Source organism: Phyllobates terribilis, unplaced genomic scaffold (genome assembly GCF_046119375.1).
Source record: "Phyllobates terribilis strain yellow unplaced genomic scaffold, ASM4611937v1 Scaffold_65__1_contigs__length_7625178, whole genome shotgun sequence".
NCBI lineage: Eukaryota > Metazoa > Chordata > Amphibia > Anura > Dendrobatidae > Phyllobates > Phyllobates terribilis.
The window spans coordinates 3,719,873-3,727,546 of NW_027362825.1; the positions used below are offsets into that span (position 1 = coordinate 3,719,873).

General features: G+C 40.9%; 1 long non-coding RNA gene across 1 annotated transcript; it reads left to right on the forward strand.

Moving 5' to 3' along the window:
• The first annotated feature begins 1,920 nt into the window (after positions 1 to 1,920).
• LOC141193188 (uncharacterized) lies at positions 1,921 to 7,121 on the forward strand. The gene is made up of 3 exons (XR_012266450.1): positions 1,921 to 2,154; positions 4,947 to 5,085; positions 5,889 to 7,121. It is a non-coding gene; the product is annotated as an uncharacterized lncRNA (long non-coding RNA).
• The last annotated feature ends 553 nt before the right edge of the window (positions 7,122 to 7,674 follow it).

Below are 7,674 nucleotides of genomic sequence, written 5' to 3' on the forward strand. Positions count from 1 at the left end.
AAGAGTCGCTGACATGCCAAAACAGCAGAAACCTCCACAAATGACCCCATTTTGTAAACTACACCTCTCAAGGAATTCATCTAGGGAAGTAGTGAGTATTTTTTAATTTTTAAATTTATACCATTGGGCAGTGAAAAAATCATAATTATATTTTTACCACAAAAAAATGTTTTACCCTCAGATTTTACATTTTCACACAGGGCAATGGGTAAAAATGGTGCCGAAATGTGTCACACAATTTCTTCTAAAAGTGTCAATACCCCATATGTGGCTGTATCGTACCGCTTAGCCATACCGTGAGATCTGGGGGGGACGGAGTGCTATTTGACAATTGGAGAACAAATTATTGTAGAATAGGCATTTGGATTTGGGAGCACAAAATTTTCTGAATTTCTTTTGGGGGGCAAGGGTCATTTTGCTTTTCCAGAGCCTTTCTGCTACCAGTAACTTGGAAGTCCCTTATATTTTTAACAGATGACGGACCTGAGTGGGGACTAGCTTTTTTTGAGGACTGAGTTGAAGCTTTTATTGGGAACATTTTACGTAACATTTATCCGGCGCTCTAGGCTGAGCACTTACATCGGGGTTTCCATCTAAATTTCCAAGTGATGTAATTCAGATGAAACCCCTGCAGGATCCATTCACTGTAATGAGGCAGCAGAGTTACTCTGGACACCGTCTGGCCTCTGTGTAGCGGTGTCCTTTTTTTCAGAAGTGCACAAAACTGTGGCCAACCGCACTTTTATGCACGCCTAAAACAAATGACACCGTGGGATCCCAGGCTAGACGGCGTCCACAGTGGCCTATATCTGTCTCATTACAGGGAATCTTCCGTCATGGGTTCCGGCTGAATCATGTATTTCAGAGATTTACACGGAAACTCTGGTGTAAGTGCTCAGCGCAGAGCACAGGATAAATGTGGGCAGAGCCTTACTGGGATTTTTGGGGACATAATAAACAAATCAGTAGCAGGTGAAGAATTGGTTTTATTTATTTTTTACGCCGTTCCTAGTGTGATATAACTGATTAGATTACTTTATTCTTCGGGTCGGTGTGATTACAGAGATACCAGATTGATATCGGGTTTTTATGACTGACAGCTGTCACACACTAAAAGACGCTTTTTTTGCAAAATCTAGTTTTTGCATCACCATATTTTGAGAGCTATAATTTTTCCATATTTCGGCCGACAGAGTCATGTGATGGCTTGTTTTTTGCGGGACGAGTTGACATTTTTATTGGTACCATTTTTGGGGACGTGACATTTTTTGATCGCTTTCTATTCCGTTTTTTGGGAGGTAAAATTAACAAAAACAAACAATTCAGGAATTGTTTTTTGAGTTTTTTTTTTATGCCGTTCTGCGTGTGGTAAAAGTGATCAGGCAGCGTTATTCTTCGGGTCAGTACGTTTACAGCGATACTACACTTACTGTATTTTTTTTATGTTTTGGCGTTTTTACACAATAAAACTATTTTATAGAAAAAAATATTTTTTTTGCATTGCTTTATTCTGAGCGCTATAACTTTTTTATTTTTTGGCTGATGGAGCTGTATGGCAGCTTATTTTTTGCGTAACAAGATGACGTTTTCAGTGGTACCATTTTTATTTCTATTTTGTTTTTTGATCGCATTTTTTTCCACTTTTTGTTTGGCAATATGATGAAAAAGCATATTTTTTTGCTACGTTTTTTATTTATTTTTATTACGGTGTGCACAGAAGGAGTTAATTAGTGTGACAGTTTTATAGCTTGGGTTGTTTCGGACGCGGCGATACCAAATATGTGTACTTTTTTTGGTTTTGTAAAAATATACGGATTTATTGGTTTAATATTTTATTTATTTATTTTTATTTATTTTGTGATTTTTTTATTAATAGTTTAAAAACTTTTTTTTTACTTTTTTTCACATTTTTTCTTAGTCCCTGTATGGGACATTAATTTTTATTTTTCTGATCTCTGATCTCATGTAATGTAATAGACATATATTACATTACATGAGATCTTCCCTGACTGTTTCAGTCAGAGTCTCCTGTCTGGCTACAGCTGCAGCTGAGCCAGACAGGACACCATATATGGCAGAGCTGGAGGCGGTCATGTGACCTCCAGCTGCCATAGCAACCCCAGGTCCTGGAAGGACACGGAGGTCTTCGGAGAGGTAAGTTGACGACCCCCTCTCCTCCTGCTGTCTCCTATATGCCGTGATCACTATAGATCACAGCATATAGAAGACAGCTAAGGGTTAACATCACTGGGACATGATCTAATCAGGTCCCGATGATGTTCCCTGTCAGAGCTAACGCTCTGCACCGGAATCGCAGCGCTTGCAGGACCCTAGGGGTCCTGAGCGCTGCGAGACCACCCACCGTTTTTAAACGTCGGCGCTGCACAGAGGCCAGCAAGCGCCGACGTTTATCTACAGTGGGCGGTCGGGAACCAGTTAAAAGCTCCTTGGTGACGAAGTGAGTATATATATATATATATATATATATATATATATGTACTTAACCTTTGTATTATAACATATACAAAAGTGTATGCAATATCATCATATCATACTATTCCTTTAATTATGTATTTTACCTTTTAAATCAACTATTATAAATAAAATTGCATTATATCGCAAAGGGTTGCCTTCTTTAAAGCCGTATCCGAACTTTAGTGTTAAAAACTTGGCATAACATTTGGCGTAGTTGGCAGGATACGCAGAAGGCTCAGAAGTTCTTTTTTGTTAAAAATTACAATCATCTTGAATTGATAAGGACTCTGTGTGATAAGGTGTGATAGAGTGATATTGCTATATTGCGTAAAACATGACTTTCTTTAAGAGAAAGGTAGGTGTAAGTGAGTCTGTTGAGATTCCAGGTTGGGAACAGACTCCCTATTATATTTTGGCAACCAAATGGTCCCACAGTGCTGGTTTGAGTGAAGCATGGGACAAATGTTTGAATGATGCTGAACCTGATGATGTGGTTTCATGCTTGCAGAAAGTGAAAGTAGAAAAAGGTATAGAGTTGGGCGCTGTTGGCAGGCGTGGATGGATCCTGCTGTATGCATATAGAAAACAGCATGAGGAAAGAATACGTATATTAACTAAAGTTCAGGAATTGGAAAGACAGTTGTGTGAGGCCCAGAATGCGTTGGTTATAGCACAGTGTCAGAATAAGTTATTAATGGACAGATGTGATGGATATCAGCATGTTGCAGAAAAGGCTGCTGTACATGTAGCGCAGTATAAATACAAAAGGAGGCGAGGGAAGGTTAATAAAAAGAAAGTAGCTTTGGCCATAGCCAAAGCAGGGATAGAGTGGAGCCCTGATCAGTGGGATGGGGATGTATGGGATTCAACTGACTCCAAAAACATCACCGATCCAGAGACTGAGGATGAGTATTTCAATGGAAGGAGAGAAATTGATCCTCCTCTTAACCCAGTGAAAGTTCATCCTATATATCGGAGACGGATGGTAGAGACTGCTGTAGGTAAACAGAATAAGAATGCAGTAGAGGATTACAGTCAGCAGGAGCTTAATGACCTTCATGATCGTTTTTCTCAAAAGCCAAATGAATCTTTGGTAGCTTGGGCTGTCAGATTATGGGAGATGGGGGCTCATGGAGTGCAGGTGGATGCAGTGGATGGCTCAAAATTTGTCCAACTCAGTCATGAACCTGTAGTGAAGGAGGCCTTCGGTACCTTGACAATTCAGCAGCCACATGTGGTGTGTAGTATGCTTGATGTTGTGGCCATGGCATTGTAGCATAAATACCCATCAGAGGCAGATTGGCCACCAAATGAAAAACCATGGTTTACATTGAAAGATTGTGCTCAGAGATTGAAGGAGGAGGTCATGAAAAATGGTATTTCAGCAAATACATATGACGATTACATGCAAGTTATTGTAAGTGTATCTATTAGAAATCGTATCATTAGAAATGCCCCTCCAGCCTATAAGCATATCATGATGACACTAATGATAAATCAGACTGGGAAAACTATCGCCAATACATTGGAGGCAATTAGACAGTTAGGGGATCTGGGAGATTGGGGTCCCAAACAAAAGGGTAATTTTCCCTCTGAAGAGCAGCGTGACAATGTCAAAAGTAACTACAATCCTAGATCCCGCATTACCCGGAAAGGTATGTTTATGGCCCTGATAAAGGATGGTGTCCACAGGGATAAAATAGACGGGATTGGTACTGACGAGATGTGGAAATTGTATCTAAAGAGAGGACTTAATAAAAAGTCAGGGGTTTCACATAATAGAAAGGTTACAGTAAAAGATCCTGAATCCCCACAGCAGGGGCCGGGCAGGACATGGGGAGAGAGAGGGCCCACTCCCTCCTCGTCGCCAGCAAAGCCCACAGCACCGGGGTTTGAGGATCTTTATGATGAAGTTAAATCCTTGATACAGGAATTCAAAGCCCAACAGAAGGGGGCATCATTTTCTCCTAATAAGATGTCTTCATCTGAAATGGAGGATCGATGGAGGGAGACAGATAAAAGTGACTGACATGCTGGCCACGCCCCACATATGTTGGTAGATACAGGGGCGGAGGCCAGTTTGATTAAGGGAACTCCAAAACAATTCAGTGAGTGCAAGGTTATAACTACAGAATTAGGAGGAAAGCAAATTGAGGCAATTCAGGACAGAGCAAAACCAGGAGTTAGTGGAATCTCCACATTCCATGAGAAGTTAAGCAAAGTCTCTATGGGACTTCAGGAGCAGGAGATACCCTCTGAACAATTGATTCCTGAGCAGAGGAAACAAGTGTGGTTTACAGAAGGGTCAGCTAGTTAACAAGGCAACAACCATGTGTGGAACGCAGTGGGCTATCAGACTACAAGTATACATAGCAAAGAAGTATGGGGAAAAGAGTTGTGGCAAGATATCTGGGCAATTGTGCAAATGATTAAAGTGACTGTGTTTCATGTTGATGCTATTTGTGCTTCAGATACCCTGGAAAGACTCTTCAACCCAGTAGCAGACGAACAGTCCAAAATATCAGTCACTGAATCCAATAAAAAGACTGACACCACTGAGGAGCTGCTTGGACTGACTCAATGGGCACAGACCAGAGGGGTGCCCATCAGGTTAGATTTGATAAAGGAAACTGTCATGAAGTGTCAACATTCAAAACAGAGACCAATTCCTCATGTGGTGAGAGGCCAGAAAGCTGGAGGAAAACTTCCTGGGCAAATTTGGCAAATGGACTACATTGGCCCTCCTCTACATGATGGAGGATGCGTATGCATGGCTGTGGATGCACATTCTGGGTTTACGTTGATTTGTACCTGTAAAATGGCCAATTCTAACAATACTATTAAGACTTTGGAAACAATGGTATTGTACTGTATCCCAATACAGATTCAAAGTGACAATGAAAGTCACTTCAAAGAAGCTGTAAAGAAAATCAGGACTGCTATAGGCTTGCAAATGCAACCTGAGCATTTTGGTCTTAGTCTTATAACCTCAAGGTCAGGCTTGGCCTTAAAGGGTATTCAGGTAATGGGAGGAGTGATAGACCAGGATTATCAGGAAGAAATTAAGGTACTTTTAATGAATTATGAAGAAAAGGTCATGATAATACAGAAGAGAGATAAGATAACTCAGTTACTGGTACTGTCTATTTCTAAAACGAAGGTGGTCAGAGTAAGGACCCCTGCAGTTGTGAAAGTCAGAGGAGGTGAAGGATTTGGATCCTCACATCCTATCAATGATGGTGCAAAAATCTGGGTGAAACAATTGGGTGACAAAGGTCCTCCAGAACCTGCTGAGGTAATTGTTCAAGGAGCAGACAATGTGTTGATAGTTATGAAACCCCGGCAAAAGAAGGGGGAACACGTCCCAACTGACCGGGATTTTGTGCAGAGAATAATATGTGTTTTCCCTTTAGATCAAAATCTGGAAATGATGACCCAAGCGATCTTCAGACCGAAAATCGAGAGGCCAACCGTGGAAAATGTGGCGTCATGGAAGACCAAACAGAATATATGGATTTACTTGGCTCAAATGATGAACACTAGCCATTTTTGCGTGACAAAGGTTACCACTGCTATCAATATATTTGAGATTTGGTGGCAGTACCGACCCCCTTTACAGTTATGGACAAAGCTTATAGGGGTAGCTACTCAAGATGACGATACGGAAGGAGAAGTTGTGACCCAGAACTTCACGTGCAATCCATGTTGTGCCTGTGTTAACTGCATTGGGGAAAGCTTTTTGGCAGAGGAGATGATGACCATGAAGACTTTGAGTATTAGGCCAGCTGATTTATTTTTTGATATAATTTGTTCATGCATTGCTTTGTGTTGTTGTACACAGTGTACACTTCCATTATTATTTTTATGTCAATCAATCCCTAAAACCATCCACTTTGGATAGCGTGCTTTGTATAAATAATGTGTGGCTATAAGATATCAAAGTGTGGATTGTATTGTTAATAAAAATATGAATATCTTATAGCCTACATATTGTAACATATTGTTTATATGCTTTGATAAAGTGTGGTGATTAGACTAAGTGTGGAATATGTTGCAATATACTGCAGTGTAATATCATTGATATACTCTGATACTGATAAAGTAGTTCTTTGACATGAACTGTCCTTGATGCATGCTATCCACAAAGTGTTTGCTAGGTGTCAATGCAGTAAGACAATGTTAATTGTTCTATGGTCTATGTTGTGTGTTTCAAAGATTCATTATCCTGATTTGTACACAAGTGACCAGTGTTATATTTGCTTTGACAAATAGTGTTATTGTGACCAAAATACTGATTCAGATAATGTATGTACACTTACCATTATGTTCAATGAGAAATACACAGATCTATTGTCTAAAACAATGTTTATAGGTAAACTTCTCGAGATTACAGAACCTGGCCAATTCTGTATTATCGACGAGTCATACTTATAAACATTAACCAGCTTTATGCTTCCATTGTCTAAATCTTATAAAAGACACTGGAATCATGATACAGATAGAAGCCATAAGTTATACCTGCACTGATGTGTAGTGTTGTATGTACCTGCCCATGCAGTGTTGTGAAGACTTCCAGGGGTCTCTCTGTCTTGGTGAAATTGCTTCTCTGATGTTCCAGACGGATGATGTTTAAAAGCTCCTTGGTGACGAAGTGAGTATATATATATATATATATATATATATATATATATATATATATGTACTTAACCTTTGTATTATAACATATACAAAAGTTTATGCAATATCATCATATCATACTATTCCTTTAATTATGTATTTTACCTTTTAAATCAACTATTATAAATAAAATTGCATTATATCGCAAAGGGTTGCCTTCTTTAAAGCCGTATCTGAACCTTACTGTTAAAAACTTGGCATAACAAGAGGGCACAGCGCGGGGCGGGGCGTGACAGCGACGCCTGCAGCCTGAGGCCTAGCTGCCGGCGGTGGAGGCGTGGTATCAGGTACGGTCCCCGGGGCTTCAGGTCCCGCAACGGAGGGTAGGGGCAGGCTGGTGGTCTCAGGGCTTGGGGTGATGACGTCCCCTTTACCTGCCTCGGCCTCCGTGGCCTCCTCCGCGGCATCGTCCGCAGCCGCCGGTCCATGTTCTCCGCCCTCAGAGGCAGGCGCACTGCTCGGTCCTTGCGGTGTCTACTGCTGGCCAGTTACGTGCTGCCGGGCCAGGGTGCTGGTGGGGTT